Consider the following 17,222-nt stretch of genomic DNA (forward strand, 5'->3'; position numbering starts at 1 on the left):
GGCATACAATGATGCATCTAGGGTTTTAATGTTTCAATCAGTGTATAAAAAGTTGAAGGAAACTCTGTTTCAAACTTTACTTGAAACAAAATTTTAACACTTAGTTTCAAGCTTGCAGATACTGAAGAAGAGCAAAAAAATTTTTTTTTGACTTGCTTAAGGTTGGTTGAAGGCATTTTACCTCTCATCCAAGAGGCTTCTTTATTTCTGAAGAAGCACCGAAGAAGCCTCATGGATAAGAGATGAAATGTGTTCGACCTACCTTAAGCAATTCCAGTTGATTATTTTTGCTCTCCTTGATTTACCTCGACCTTGATGACTGAGAACCTACACAGGTTCGCAGAAATTATTATGCTAGAAATATTTAAATCTATCTGGTTGTTCCTGTCAGTAAAATACAACCAAGTTTTACTTTGTAGCTACATGTTGGTCTCCACTCCATGAAGATATATCTGTATGTGTAGCTGCTAGATGTAGCAGAGAGTTCATCTCCTGCTTTGTTTCTTTGCCTGTATTTTGGTACCAGGCAAATAATGGTCAGTTGGTTTTTCAGGGCAAAAATATTGCCTAGAGAGGGAGTTAAAGGGAGCGTTTAATATGAGAACATATGTAGGCCGCAACTACACACACTCCTTGAAAGATAAAATGTTGTATTATTTATGATGTTGTTACAGTTGAATCACATTCATCAATTTCTTCCAGTTGATCTTACATAAAAAAAAAACCCCACTATATCTTTTAAAGCGTCCTTGCATTTTGTTGATCGTGTTGTACTCACATTGTTGTCCTCACTCTCACTCAAAAATGAAGATGTAACAACAGCTGAAACCACACAAAAAATGACATAATTTCAATTTGTTGCTACTTCACTACACATTTGTTAAAGTTTGCCATTTCTTGGGATGTTCTGAATGTTCAATCAAAGTGCCTTACACCAATTCCTGTTCTTGTTGTTTTACTGTTAGTATCCATTGGCTGTTTTTATGTTCGTAATGACTTCCTTATTCTGTGGCAGAAACATTTCACATGAATATATGAAGAGGCTTAATGATTGCCTTTGTCGATTATGGCTGGGAACACTGCAATGACAGCTAATTAAATGTGATGTAACATGAGAGTAGAGTGGACTCTTGGCATTGCTTTGTTCTGAAGCTTTGAAAATGTGAGTAAATCTTCCCTAATTATGTAAATGGTGTAAAAACTGATTTTCTATTTGATGATGTTAGTATATTACAAGATATCAGTGTTTGTGCATGACATTGAAGCTTATACACTGAGAGACTGTTTCTCCATGAACATTGGATAAAGACTCCACAAAAGGACACAGACTAAAGCTCCAGCAATATTCACGTGAAAATGTGTTTTCTTTTAACAAATCGATGCCTTATATATATGTGAATAGAGTATTGTCAGTCAAGTACATTTTAACAATGCTTCCAGTTGCTTTTTTGTCTTCTTTTTTCATCTTTTAAGCATAGCTTTGATGTCAGTGGGTGAATTTCACTTTATTTTGCTCAAATGCAGTGGTGTATATTTATGCCAGTGCATTACACATACAAGCAAGCGCACCCATATTTTACCTTAGGAAGAACCATTTATTGGAGTAAACAGTTTGTTCAGAGTCCCCTTTATGACACCATTTACTTGTTTAGAACCCTAGGAACATCTTCTTAACCAATTCCACTACATTTAAGCTATTTCATATGATCTTCTTGTAATAAGCCAATGCAATAAGACCTGTAAAATATGTTCAATTCCATCCCCTGTAGATCCTTCAAAAACATCTGGTGCCCCCTGGGGAAGTGGCCTTCCTCTGGTAAGTCAAAAATCACAGTTTTCTGTTTAGTTCATTGTTTGCTAAAATGAATGTTATAAAAATATAACATTTTAGCTTGTTCACTCTGCTTGTTGGAAATCTCAGCAATAAAACAGGCATTGAGGCTAAGCTCTGTCTGTAGGAGCTCGAGCCCACGTCATCACTAACTGCACTCCCTGAAGAAATATGATGTAGTTTTTAAAAAAAACACAAAAAGCAAGGGAGGGAGATTGAATGGTCTACATGTGAAGGTTGTGTGCAGCAAAAACAACAACAGAACAAAACAGGTTAATAACATAATTGACTAAATGAGCTTAAATTTACAGATGATATTAGAAACGTGAACAGTCAAATCAGTTGTGAGACAGAAGACAAGGAAGACAATTCTCATACCTACCTGTGCGAAATAAGTTTTGCCTCCAACATTAACACATTTGCATGTCAACAGATATATCATAATGAAGCCTTGTGTCTCCAATCCAAATGCACAACGTTCACTTTCCCATCGATGGATGATACACAATTCCTTTCCAAAACAACGTATCGTATGTGCTGAAGAGGAAATGAGTTGGTTGAAATGCAGGTGCAAAATTGATGTGGTTGGGTTTGGGAAGGGTTTGGAACACAAACAACTATCTGTTGGGTCAAAAAAAGTGTGTGAATCCCAATCAGACCTGACCACACCACACCTTTTTCACTATCTAAAATACATGGTGCATTTAAATGGACTACATTCACATCTACCGTATCGTCTTTCTAACAAAAGCCAGCATTCACCCATTAACACACACATATATTCAATTGTATCCACAGGTGTTGAGTTGAGCTTCTTGTGTCTTATTCTCACCTCTCTTCTTAAGTGTTTTACATCTGTTGTCTTGCTTTATCTGCTGTGTGCATCATGGACCTATTGCTGTCCCTTCCTTTTATGTTGACGTAAGAACAGGAAAAATAATCCACAATATGAACAAGTCTGTTTGGAAAAAGTTAGTTGGTGCTGTCAGAAAAATAAATGCTGAAGTAAGCAATGAATTCCTGAAAAGTCTGCTGGAGTACAGTAACAGTCTCTTTGTGTGTATGCAGAAGCAAAGGACACCACTTAATAAATCTCCGGCTCATCAGAAAATATTCACATTCATTCACATTTTTGGGAGAAGTTTGGTTTGCAGAATATTGGCCAAAGATACATCGTTGTGCAAATCCACTAGTCCTCTAACCAGCATGCTTTGCTGTTATTGTCTCATATGGACATGGATGTGTTGCCATTGGAGCAAGATCAAAATCAAGTTTGTCTCATCAAAGCTAACATGCTCACTAGTGTTTGTTAAAAATCACACAAGGGAAATGTTTTGATTGATATGAGGATATTTATCTACTTATTCCACATATAGGTGTAATTAACATTAAGGACTACTCATGAATTCCTGCTTGAATTCAATGTTGTTTTTAAAGAAACTAAAACAAAATTTAGTTTGAAGTAATGTGAAAATAATATATTAGTTCAGAAAAGTGTTATGAAACCAAGTCATTTGTTTCTCCCTTATTAGCAGGACAAAAGTATCAAAAACCTCTTGCACCAGCTCATCGCAGTAAACATCTTTCTGAATAAGAAATTAGATTTAGGTGATTTTGCATTAATTACAAGTTTTAAAAGACTTTTTTAAAGTCACAAACATATAGGATTTAAAAAAAAAAAATTGCTTCATCGTTTGACCACATTTCATTTTAAGAACAGGAAACTACCTGTTACTGTTACTGTTTATCCTGTGTCAGGTTACAGCACTCAACATGTCCAGTTTATTGTCAGGTAAACAACTATCACCAGAACTATGCGCCCTGTCAGCTCTTGAAAGTTTAAGTTTTTAATTTTCACAACCAACCTTCTCAAGAAAAACATTCTGTAACGAAGTAAAACAAAGACACAAAAAGTATTTTTACTTTTACTTTATTAACATATGAGTGCGCCATCACATCTAGAAATCACAGCCATGTGTCAATAAGAAATTTCTGTGCATAACATCCTTTAAAAAGGAGCCATTATCAAAAGCAGTAAAACAAATGTGACAGCCCCGAGAGCATCCTTTCCTCCTGGACCCTCATAAACTCCCCACAGGAATGGTGTGATGAACGACTCAAGGCCGGCTCTGACCCAGGGATGCTCCACTGAACCATGCTTTGATCTATCATCCGGCCTTCCCATATTAATGATGAGGTCACAGCGTTGAGGGTCACGGAATTGCTGATAAAAGCGCAAAGCCTGCTATTTGTTACGAGCACAACCTGACTGATCATAACTCTTTTGATGAAAAGGGACATGATTTTATACTCTGTGCTGTCACACATAAGACATGGCAGCTTTGCTCATAATATAACGTCGTTTGAGGTTCGCGGTGGATGAGCCCCATTATAGTCAATGTAAAAATAAATGAAGAGGCTGTTGTCACTTAAAGGACAATGATAATGGTGTTCCAGGGACAGTTTAGAACACCAGTTGAGCTCATCTAACACATATACCTACTGCATTCAATGTCAGTATGTAGGTTGTGCTATTTCTTAGTTAGCACAGAGGCTAAAAGACATCTGTGTGAGATAGAACAGAAATGGAAACTCAAATATATGCAGACACCGGCTCAACATTAATTTATGAGTTTATACCTCCAGCAAGATGGTAAGAACTTTGTTTTTGTTGGTTTGTTTGTCTCTGTTTGCAGGATTACGCAAATTGCTGGAAACACATTATGATGGAGAGAAATAATTAAAGCAGAGAGAAAAAAACAGTCATGTTAGTATTCGTTCTTTAATTTACAGTCATGACTCACCTACATTAATGTATTTGGACTCTGGGAAGAGACCAGCTTGACTACACAGATGCAGGAAGATTACTAACTCATGCAAATACCGCAGAAGTTCTGGTGTGGAATCATACAACAATTTGACAAACACGGTGGGATATTTTTTTAATAAATAAATGTATAAGCAGAAATGTTCATTTTTTTGAATGACAAATTCTGCCAGAAGTCATTGAAGCACTTAAATGTTAAAATAAATGTTGTGCTGAGTCACAGACTTCGTCCATCTGTCACTTTTCTTCCTGTGTCGATGATACAGTAGGTCAGGAATGCTGGTGTTACTTATTTTGCTAATGAAACGATGAATGCAGCTAGCTCTCTAATGGTTTGCTGTGAATGTCAGCACAGACAATAAATTAAGCTGTGACACTGCACCCAGACAGGCATGCTTTCCAATCAAGTAAAAGTCAACTAACAGGATCATTGCAATTTGTACACATTACCTCATTGATATTCGGTATATTCGGCTCTCAACTATGTGACAGAGTCTTGAGGAATGGCTAAACTTGTTACGCCCAGGAAACATACATTGCCCGTGGAGCCGTTTGACTATATTATCCATCTATTATCAGAAGTTCACGTGTGTGTATATGCAATTTTTACTAACTTCACACAACATGGTTAATTCTGAGGTGGTTTAGAAATGGGTCCTGCACTATATTGTAAACATTTTCTATTACTCTTAATATCTTTTCCACTTTCTAAAAACCCTGATATGAAATTTTGATGTGCCTTCAAATATGATCATTTTCACCTTAAACTCCACTGTAAGTTGTTTCCATAACGGTTCTCTGCATTGCCTTTCTCACAGTATAAGCTGAATCCATATATTGAACTATTGTATCAGATTTACCACAGACCATAACCCATTCTCTCACCCTGAGGGCTCTATTGAGGTTCACTGAATGACCCTCAAAACATCAGGGCAATCACTGCTTGTGTTGAATGGCATTCTCTTCACACTCTCACTCTAGCAGCCGTGTTACGCTTCATTTGAGCCGACATCCGGCCATAGAATGAACTGAGAAGCGGTAGAAGTCTTCCCAGCCGTTTTGTGGGCGTCTGATCGTCCTGAGATCCTCTGTATTCATTAGCAGGCTGGTCACAGCGGTGCGATGGAGCGCATCCTCTCAGGGGCCTGCAGGGACTGTCAGCAGAGTGACAGAGACAGATCGCAGGTGGACCAGCGAAAGAACCTGCCACAGATTAACTCGTCTGCCAGCAGGGGGACTCCGTGGTACCATTTGTTTTCAGCTCAATAGATAATTTTTCTAATTAACCTTTAAATGCATGGCAATGTGTCGCATTCACAGTGACGACGGCTGAGCCTCTTGTGAACTTTTCCTTTATTCCAATCAACAATGTCTTCCTAAATGTAGGAAATCCATTTAGACTTGGCTGTATGTCTTGGTCAATGTGTGTCAAGCCTCTATTATTTACTTTTGGTGTGTGCAAATTGCAATATGTCATCTCAGTATTATCCCCAGGGGCAACAATGCAGTATTGATCTAGAGTTTAAGGGACTCATAGAGGTCACAAACCCTAATTGCATTTGTTATTTAAGAGAGTGAGAGCATTGAGTGGAAGTATATCTGTCAGGCCACAGGCATCAGTGTAGCTTTGCTCATTAGAAAAAATAACAGCTGAAAACATTACATAGAAATAAATCAGTCAGCTGGTCAACATTATGTCATTATGTGTACATATGGGCTTGTTGATCAGTGGTTAATAAGAATACAGGGTGTTTATATATTATTTGAGTATATAAACATAAAAATATGTTTGTATGCCTGATAACAAAAATAGTTTGGGAATTAGATTTATCTCTCAGCGTTCAACCGAGTGGACATTCAATGTCAAACTTCATATTTACCATACCCTGGGGCAAGAGAGTTTCTCTTCTACAAATAAATCCAGAATGGCTATCGCAAGAAGATTTGCTCAAGCCTAGAGTGGTTCTTGCGTTAGATTAAAAAATGTGTAATTCCATAGCCATCTGGTTCAAGAAAAGGAATTTAAGAGCTGTACGGGTGCCAGCCCGATGCAACATCTTGGAATGGGCTATTGCTTTAAAATGGCTCAGGGCTGTGTCCCCTTCCATGTATTTGTGCCATATTATGAACTTGTTTTGCGTCTGCTCTCCCCTCTTCCCAAAGTTTAAAACCTAATCTTTTTCTCAGAGCATGGCTGTTTTTTTGATAAGGAATCTAAACTGGGTCAAGGACTCAAGGAGTATAGTCACTGAACAGTAATTAAAGCACTCGCCACTGCTACGGTTCAAACTGTCTCTGGCAAGAGCTTTGAGATGAAAATCCATTCAAGGATCCTGAGAGCCATTGTTTCCCTTTCCTCATGTGTAAAATCGTGTTCTTTCTATTTTTTTCTGAGAGTCTGTAATTAAGAAAGCTAAGCTATTATCAAACCACTGAAGGGACTGGCAAGTGCTGCCTGTTCACCTATAATGTCCACTCATTCTGATACATAGCTGTGTGCGGGAGACAATGACATTTCTTCACGACCAGGATTCTGCAATTCCTCCTTGAAAACAATTTGAAATATGGTCATTATGAAACACTATCATTCCATTTCCAAAGTAAATGTTTAACACGGTTATAGTTATTCATTTTGTCTGATATATATAATTTCTTTTGCCAGTATTACTTACAAACATTAGCGTGTAAGTATAACAAAAGGAGCATGCTGTCTTTTCATTTACAGCAACATAATTATCTTGACTTTTGTTATGATAAAAATAAAGCAAACCAAAAAGGATTTATGGAGGCCTACAACTTGGCTATTTCAAAATATCAAACTTGATGTAATCACCCTGCTAAGTGGCTCAGGAGCAGTGCAGATCTGGAGAACAATATGCAAAGTAATAGGCTCACCAATGGGACGACCGTTCCCTTGTGAAATTCATAATCCCTCTCTGTAAGAAGATGATATTTGGCAGCTACCTCAATCTACATTGCGCCCGTGGTCTTTTTCTTTCTTTAGGAGAGCCTCTGGCTGAGCATTTCAAGTTTTTAATCTGCCATTTCAGAGACTAAAGTCACCTTTCACTGTCCCTCTCGCTCTTTTTTATTTGCTAGTGCTTATTTCTGGTAACCTCACCATTTCACACACTATTAAAAGAAATCTGCTAATGCATGGGGTAGGGTTTTTTACTTGGGGAATGGAAAATGATATCATTTTCTGAATTCTCTTTCAGAAAGACCCAAGGCAAGACCAGAGCATTTATGACCCTGAGATTAGTCACTTTTTAGGGCTGAATGTACTGCCTTGGGGTATTTCTGCCAGAAACTGATTTTCATATTGATGTGCGACGTTGAGCCCTCTCCCATCCACATATTGGCTCATGCATCACCTGGACGCTGCAGCTGTCAAGCCTCGATGACAGGAAGTGAAGCAGACAATTCCTCTGTTAATAAACAAACAAGTGAGACACTGCTAGTACACATTATATTCCTATTGCTCCAGGCGTCCAGCTATCCAATGCGCATTTCATTACCATTAACATTGCATGATGTTCAGACTCGGTTTTGCCACAATTTCCTTTCACAAAGCAGAGTTATGACATTTTTATGGATTACTTGGACAACAATCAACAATGCTAATGATTAAGCATACATGTACACATTCTGGGTGCCGTTAACTGTTGCTCACTGGTGCACATTTGTATTTATTTGTATTGGCTTTATGATAATCAGAAAATTGTATCAAAAACAAAAGAACTTTCTCGTCCGTGTCTAACATGTGAGCTAAAGTTGCCTGTATATGGACAATGTGTAGACACTAGCAAAGTAGATTAAAGACATTCAAATCATGCAACTTGACTTTTTCCTCTTTTCAGAGTGGAAAATAACTGAGCAGTCGGGGAATAACATGGAGCAGAGCTTTGCATGTATTACACAGGGGAAGATTAAGGAGAGATTATCCAAGGCCAGATGTGTCTTCTCTCCAAGGAAGAAAAAAAAACACTCAGTCCGCCAAAAAGCAGCAACATTCCAGTGATGGCAAGCATCAAGCAGCGGGGTGTTGGCGGGTTGCTTGTTTGGAGCATCACACCGGCTGTCTCTGAATATGCAAGATTTCAGGTTTAGGAACTGGTCGCTCTTTGGTGTTGTTGACACCCCATCCGTCATACTTAAACAAACCTTTACCGAGTTAACTGATTGACGGTAATGCAGCATTAGCCTCCGTCTGCTCTGAGGCAAAAGCCGTGCCTGTTTATCCATTTCTGAGAAGAAGAAATTGTGGAGTTTAAAGTTGCCTGTGACAAGACCTGGGAGACACAATTTGCGACAAGTCATACATTGTTCTGGATGCAAGAAAGCATGACAAAAACAAAACACACAAGCTCTTTAAAACTAAATAGATATATCACTCTTTACAAGATGTCCCTGCCTCCATTTTTTTCTGGCTTAATTGTGATGAGAAAACGTTTCTTGTGAAGCATCCCAAGGCAACAGCACCCTGCAGTTCATGAGCTATGACTCCAGAGCAGAGGAGCCTGCATGCTCCTCTCGGCACAGATTGCGTTTTATTGAACCAGGACTTGTCAGCATTTTTGGTGAGCTGGTAAAATATAATTGTGCCATCCTTTATAAAGCAGTGTTGGGGTGACAGCGCCCACAGAAGCTTCATTACTCTGCTTTTTATTGGGGTGTGGAGAAGAAGGGACATTCTCTCTGTGATGAATAACGTCTCTCTCTCATGAAGTCAAGGTAAAACACACTCACAGCGTTCGCGTGCTCCACTGGATGTACATGGATCATTTAAAATGAAATCAATTTAGCTGAAGAATTAGAGCTGGTTGCCATAATGGTTTTTATCTGACGCCCATCAATAGCTGTATTGATTTGCTCGTAGAATTGAACCTTGTGAGAACTGAGATGGAAAAAATGCTTCACACACACACACACACACACACACACACACACACACACACACACACACACACTGGCCATTCTACTGAATTCTTGCAAAGTTCAGAGTTGGAGACACATTTTTACATTTTTTTTCTCCAAAAACCTTGTCCATACATAAATTGTGCTGTAGTCATTTTAAAATAAAATAAAATACCATTTGTAGCTTGTACTGATTCCCGACAGTAGCTAGTGTTACACCTCAAAATGACCCGATGGCTTTTAGAGATGAATTGGTTTGAGAGTGACTCATAGCTACTGAGTGAGTTAGAAAATTTCCCCATTCACCTGCACTGTGAGTCACCAAGTTAAACAGCCATTTTTATCGTGTGGTGATCCTCAGTAGAGTTGTAAACACCTCCTTATTAATGGAAAACAGAAGTGTTTGACAATTTAGCAGAACATTTCATTAGAATGGGTTTATCTGTGAACACCCGGCAAGGAGAAATAAAGCGTGAGGACCAAGGGATTGTGATCGTGAGTTATTAAGACAGAACGGTCACTCCAGGGACCTGCACTTTAAATAGAGCTCCAAAGTTTCCAATTTCATTTCCTATGCAAAATCAAACCCACACCCATGAGAGGGAGGATATTTAAGATACAAAGAATGGATGTGAACCAGAAATGGCATTAATAATAGTGAAGGATGAGATACTAGTTGATTAATGCACTGAAGAATAATACAGGCATAGTTGATCTTCAGGGAAATGTAAGGTCTAATTCTCCTTTGCTCATGACAGAGATTAAGTACAAATATCCTCACTACTAGTATTAACTTGTGGCAGGACTGGTACATGCCATGATCAGTTTTTAATTCAAGTCCCCTATTTGGTCAGTAACGTTGCTGCAGGAGAGAAACAAATGCATCTCCAGTAATGACGGTGATAAAACACAGCAGATACCATCGGTACGGTCTGACCGATAAGGATTTAAGAGGCTTCTGCCAAGACATCAGCTTGCCACTTTAGTTCTATACAACACTTTTAGTTTGATTATTTTCTTTTTCAGATATTTCCACATTTCACAGTACCATTTAATTGCTAAATATTAACTTACTTATTTTCCTTTGAATCCCAGACTAATTACATCCTTGTTGCACAAACAGCTCTTTGAAGCAGATTGACCAAATCACCAAAGCAGCAATAAACTCAGGCATACAAGATCAAATGGAATTGGTGTGCAATTATATTAGCATTCATTATATATATTTTTTGCTTTATACTATTTTAGTTATTGTTCAGAAATAATATATCTTTAGAGGAAGCTCAACTAGTATATGGAAGGTAAGAATGATTAATAAAAGAGCTGTTGTATTGCTGAAAACCAATATATCAATCTAACCTCAGTCCTTTTAGGATGAGAAAAACAACTGACTCTGTCTTTTTGATCAACCCCCACAACAGTCAGTGACAAGCACAGCCCCAAAGACTGCACCATGCGAGGGGAAATTGGGGTGTTTAGTGAGGGTAAACGTCACTCGGTGTAATTAAGGAGGATATCACCCTCAGGAAGTCTCAGTTGACAAAGTGAGCTGTCACTTTTATCAAATGAGTAAATATGGGCTTAAAGAGCATGGCTTAGAGTCAGTATGAAGTTGTTTCTCAAAATTGTTATCACCATTTGTCAGACACTCATAAATTTCTTTAGAAGTAGCCTAGTTTTTCACTTGAACTTTTCCTCTCATCGGGTGAAGTTTCACAGCTGCTGCACAAAAACAAAAGGCATAAACTAGAATATATAATTTATAAATGTTCTGAATGTGCTTTCTTATCTGTAATTGATCAAAATTTGAACAGAAGGGGCCAATTAGTCGCCTTTTTGGCCTGGTTTATCTCGCACTGCTTGTACAATATGTGGCATCCAGAATAAATATGATGCCATTTCTTATCTGTGGCAATCCTCCATATTTGTACCCACAGGAGCGGTCCTGAAAATCTGACTACAAGGCCTCAAATTACTAGATTAATGAGACAGACAAAGGTGAACTTGATTAGACCAGAGTCAGTCTGTTGCACCCTTTCTGATTAGTGAATTATCGCCTTGGATTGATTTAAGCCTTTAGGACACATATGTTAAACGCAAGGCCAGGGGGCCAAATGTAGCATAAAAAGGTCAGAGTGTCTATATCTCCCCCAATGCAGTAATTAAGCCCATTTTAACATTGACAAAAACATTTTGAACAAAGATAATGTCCCGACTTGTGTTTGATGTAATTTTTCTTTATTCACTTGGGTAGTTTGATCCTTATAACAGAGCAACAAAAAAACAGACATATTTTTTATGTGCAACTGTAATTTTTGAGTAAGTAATAAATTCACAGTTATGTCACATTAAGCAGTAGTTACATTTATTTTTGCATTACACCAAGTTACATTTTTAAGTTATACCCAGCCCTTTGAGGACAACCGTTAAATTGATATGGCCCTCGGTTTAACACCCCTGCTTTAGGAGAACTTCCAAGCAATTCAGCTTCAGCGACAGGAAAAGGATGTAACTGGAATTTGCACATTAGGCAGGAGATCAGTCCACAGGGACATGGGTTGGGAGCCGGAGGGTGGCAGGTTTAAGACCAGCGTGGTCCGCAGTTTTGTGTGTATATGGGAGAGGTGCCCTTGAGCAAGATACTGAACCCCTAACTGTTCCCAGTGCTCTGCCTTGTAGCTACCCATCACTCATCATTTGCATGTCTATAGCTGTGTGTGTGTGTGTGTGTGTGTGTGTGTGTGTGTGTTTTACTCTATATAAAAAATAGATAGTGGGGGGAAAAATAAATTTACCCATTGAAAAATCGATAACGAAAAAAAAAATCTTGTCAAATTGGTTTATTCTACCAATTTGATAATGACCATGAATGGTCAGCTGCTGACCATTCATAGTGAGCAGCTGATAAACAGGACTGGTTTTCGAGAATGAAAAGCGTGCCGACGTCAGCCATTTACAGGACTGGAATCACAGCTGTATTTCCATGCCCGGATGCAGGCTTCGCCCATTAAATAGTGTGATATATTTTAGGGACACTGATTGTCTTGCACAGGTCCCACCGAGGTCTGGACATAGCTGATGGAAGATGGGGGAGGTCAAAATGCCTCTCTTAAAGAGGGGAGCAGATTAGAGAGGTTAGACATCTGAAGAATCAATCTTGCCAAGCGTTTTTTTTTTTTTAAATTTTCTTAAACAATGAGAGGTAAATAGTAAGTAATGTGAGCAGGGAAATGCACGGAAAATAAAAGACATGGATTCAACTTTACTGCTGCTATTAATCATACTAAGGGCACCAATTAATCATTGATTCTGTCTCAAACCATTAGCTATGAATTTGCCATCTACAAAATGATCTTGGTGATGCAGTGGGCATCAGGGTTTCAGTTGGAGTTAAGATCTTGGCAAATGTTGTTTGTTTCGTCAAATTTCTTCCAGGTGAATTAGGGCAATGTAAGCTTACCTGAAGTCAAGTATTATCTCAGCACTAAGCCTCAGCACTGACTGGCATGGAGTCGACTGCATGCAAAATCTTATCTCACCTGCTGCTCTCAGAAAGTCATACATCATAAACCAAACTTTTTATTTAGGCATGCAAACACCTGACACATTGCACATTCAACACATGTGGGACAACTTACTGTTATTCAATAACAAAATTTAAAAAATGGCATGCAATCTCAGGTCTAAACATGATCATAGTAACAATTAAAATATTAACACTTTAAACACGGCCTCATTACACCCAACATTAGGGAGTGCAAATCAATGAGTGCTGTAGAGCCTGGAGGTTCAGCTCTGATAGCTGGTTATGGACCAAAGAATTTTCTTTACCTCGATGCTTCTCCTCAACCATGTCAGCATTTTTGTAAAGCTGCAATGTCTGATCTTTGCACAGTGCCAAAGAAGTATTTATGGATTCAGTGTTTCATCTTCAGTCCACTATTTTTATGGCATTGCCTGCATGCTGCATACTGTAGTAGGTGAGATTCATATGCAAATGTACACCAGGCACTCGAGAGAGATATTTCATGCCTTATTCCATTAGTTTCTGTGCAATTGTTGGATAACAAATAAAAGCAGTGTGGAGCTAACAACGTAACAATATCCAGTTGTAAAGCACTTCTGAGTGTAATCAATCATCTCAGAAACAAGGCAATCTGTGAGCATTTATCCAGCAGAGAACTTCCTCTATGATAAGACACCAACTGGCATGTGAAGTAAATAGTTCTTGAAGAGCATTAGCGGCAAACAGTGTCTTGAGGTTGATTATCTCAGTGACTAATGCTCTGTCACTCTGTGGGATGAGAGGGGGCCCAGCGAGGACCCCCGGTAATGGAGCCTGAGCAGGTGCTGAAAGCCCACTGACATCAGCAGGGAGTGCGCTGACAAGAATTTCTGATGAATTTCAATTACTGATAAATTAAAGCTAATGAAGTAAATGAGCAGCCAGAATACATTTGCAAGATAGCTTGAGACAAGACCTTGGTGGTTTGACATGATTTTGAGCATCTTTGATAGGAAAAATGTTTTAATGCGACTGTTAGAAATGTTGCACAATAGATCTCTAGGAAGGAACATATAGAAGGGAAGTATCAGATGGATTTTTAATTACATTTCACACATTACAGATTATTTTTGATGTCTGTTTAAAGTTGGTGCCCTTTTGTCTGTATTGCTGTGTCCACATGAGAGATCATTGCGCCCTCTGCTGGAGATACTAAACTGATGCACATGAAGAAAACAATTTATGTTCTGTTGCCATCTGCTGGCAGAAAGATGAACACTGTTAGTGGTCCTTTTATGACATCGATCAGGGGTCTCCAAACTTCTTGTTAGGGCCACATAACTTTTCTCTTCTCTGACGGTGGGCCGGGGTCAATTTGTAACAGAAATCACAGGGGTGCCTAGATATACGCATATATTTTCTTCCAGAAAGAATATTACCAAATATGAATAATCCTTTCCGGGATCTTAACAGAAAAAAGTCATGAAATAACTAATAACTATTAATGAAATAGATAATAACCAAATAACCCTCTCTGGCATCTTCACAGAAAAAAAAGGACTTTACTTTCTGTTGTACCGACCGACCCACCGACCGACCGACCGTGGGCCTGCATCTGGCTGGTGAGAAATTGAAGGTCTGGTTCCATGCGAGTCACATCCAGTCTCAAACTGGCTATGTGAGTTTTCAGGAGATTCATGTATGAAAAGGTTTGCAGCAATACATGCTGCCATAAAGTGTGGCCATTGCGTGTATTTTCATGTCAGTGTTTATGCGTGACAATGAGACTGTCGGGCTTGAACACGTCTTTCAGAACATCACAGTTCTGTAACTCTGCCAACTCAAACTGATCAGAAGGCTGGGCTTCATTGCTGTTGGCTGCTAGATTTTCTGCATAGAGGTTTTGGGTATCAGGGAGATGGATGAAGTTGTGCTTTTTCACTTGTTCCAAAACCAGCACTAGTTTCACCTCAGATGCTTTTATGTGGGAATACATGTCGCAAATGAGTTTCCCCTGGCCTTATAGCTCCAAGTTAAGGCTATTAAGTATTTCTGTCACATCTGTTAAAAATGTGCCATTTACCATTCTGGATCGATCAGCTCTTGGACCTTTTTGTTGGGGGTTCAGGGTGTGGGAACATTTTTCTGGTACCGTTCAGGGAGCCATGCCAAAAGTGGAGGTGGGCCGCATCCAGCCCGCGGGCCTTAGTTTGGAGACCACTGACAAAGATTATCCCCAGGCATATTTTTTTGTTTAGGAATAATCATCATTGATCTTGCTTGTGAGTTATGTCGTGTAGCAGTTAAAAGATTCTTTAAAAAGTAGGGAAATTTCTTTTTCTTTACAACCTTTTTCTCCAATAGTCTTCAAAGTAGTAGTAGGTGAAAAACCTTAAACATCACATGATTATCATTATGAAAAACAGGTTTTAATAAATTAAAAAATTATCAGACCCATAATTATAATACAAATTAATATTGATCAATTATCAAACCCTTTCACATTAACCATTAACCAAGTGCATGAAAAGAGATTTAATTTTTTCCCTTTGAGTTAAAACAGATGTAAGTAATTTCAATGTAAATTCATCAAAAATAGATAAAATACACTTTTGTTTTTTTCTTTTAACCCATAAAACCAATGAATTAAGCATTTTACTAAACCAACATATAAATTAATAACTAAATCAACACACAATTTCCCACCAGGTTTAGACACACATTTAAATCCCATATCCACTATAAAATTACTTTTTTTTTTCAGTAAGTCACATTTATAGCAGCCTTAAACACGCCGTCTGCATATAGAGAAAACATAAGACCCGTTTATCCCATGCCCTCACTACCAGTCAACATTTACACACAGCACCGGGCGCTACAGATAACTTCACCCACACTTCAGATACCTCGCATCCACACATAAAACTAAAGTATTCTTACCGGCGGTCCGTTCAGCTCTTTGTTAGTATGTTTTTCGCGCTCTGTGGGGAAACTTAACTTCTCTGCTCCATTGTGGCGCCTCTTCTCTCTGCTTGACTTGACACAGGTGAGTAATCCACACGCTCACACCCCAGGTGAAGAGCCGGGAGCGCCCATCGCTCCAATCACACCCCCATACACGCAAACTACTTCAAATGTGCAAAACGAATGGCCGAACTCTCCCGAATTACACACCGACCTCACCCGGGACCACCCAGGTGAACACGGGTGCAGACGTGCTCTGCCGGCTACACTATAATGAAAACACAGTATTCACAGCTAAGATCTGGTTGATCGTGCGCGCTGCTACACCGCCATGGTGACGCACACGCACGTCAGCTGACGAAACAGCTGTTCGCCGCTACATAAAATAAGCACAATCTTTGCAGTCACCATACAGCAATTTGATGTCTGAGGAGTTTATTAGGGACTGGAGCTGATATCTATTCATGCATGCAGTTTGATGTGGTTTTTTTTTTGTCACAGTAGTCCAAACAGGGACACACATGACAGAGGTAATACTGTAGTCTATTCCTAGTGGGTTCTAACTGTACCAGGAGGCTTAGTGGGGAAACTTATATAAATCTTCTAGCTTACACAGAGTAAGACAGCGATTTTCTAGTTTACAGATGAATCATTTGGGGGGAATCAAGGACAACATGGAGAGAACTTTCAAAGGATCAAAGACCAGAGAGTGATCTCTGCAAAACTCTATTTATTTCATCATCTCATGAGTTAGGGTTAGGGTTATTTTTGTAATATGTATAATCTTATCAGCTACAGATAAACGTTTTTTTTTTTTTTACTCATTCCTCTATTAATATTTGGTTTGGTCTTGTAAACATACGTCTTGTGCCCTGATCACCATGCCCCTGCTGCAGGGCAGACAGATCGATTTAGATTAAATTTTAATTAAATATCAAAAGACTGTAATCAAATGATCTTAGGTAAGTGATCTCAAGTTTCCTACTCCAGTATGATCTGACCCTGTAATTCTAGCAGTGTGTCAACTGCTAGACTTACACAACCTTTTATGTTGACTTTACAGTCATCTATCTACACATGCAGCAGATCCAGAGCAAAATAAGAATTGATTCGAAGTGAATTTGTCTGATGTTCACTTGACGTGAAGCCCATTCCAGGCTCCTCTAACTCTTGAGGGA

The sequence above is a fragment of the Antennarius striatus genome, chromosome 12 (assembly GCF_040054535.1).
Source record: "Antennarius striatus isolate MH-2024 chromosome 12, ASM4005453v1, whole genome shotgun sequence".
NCBI lineage: Eukaryota > Metazoa > Chordata > Actinopteri > Lophiiformes > Antennariidae > Antennarius > Antennarius striatus.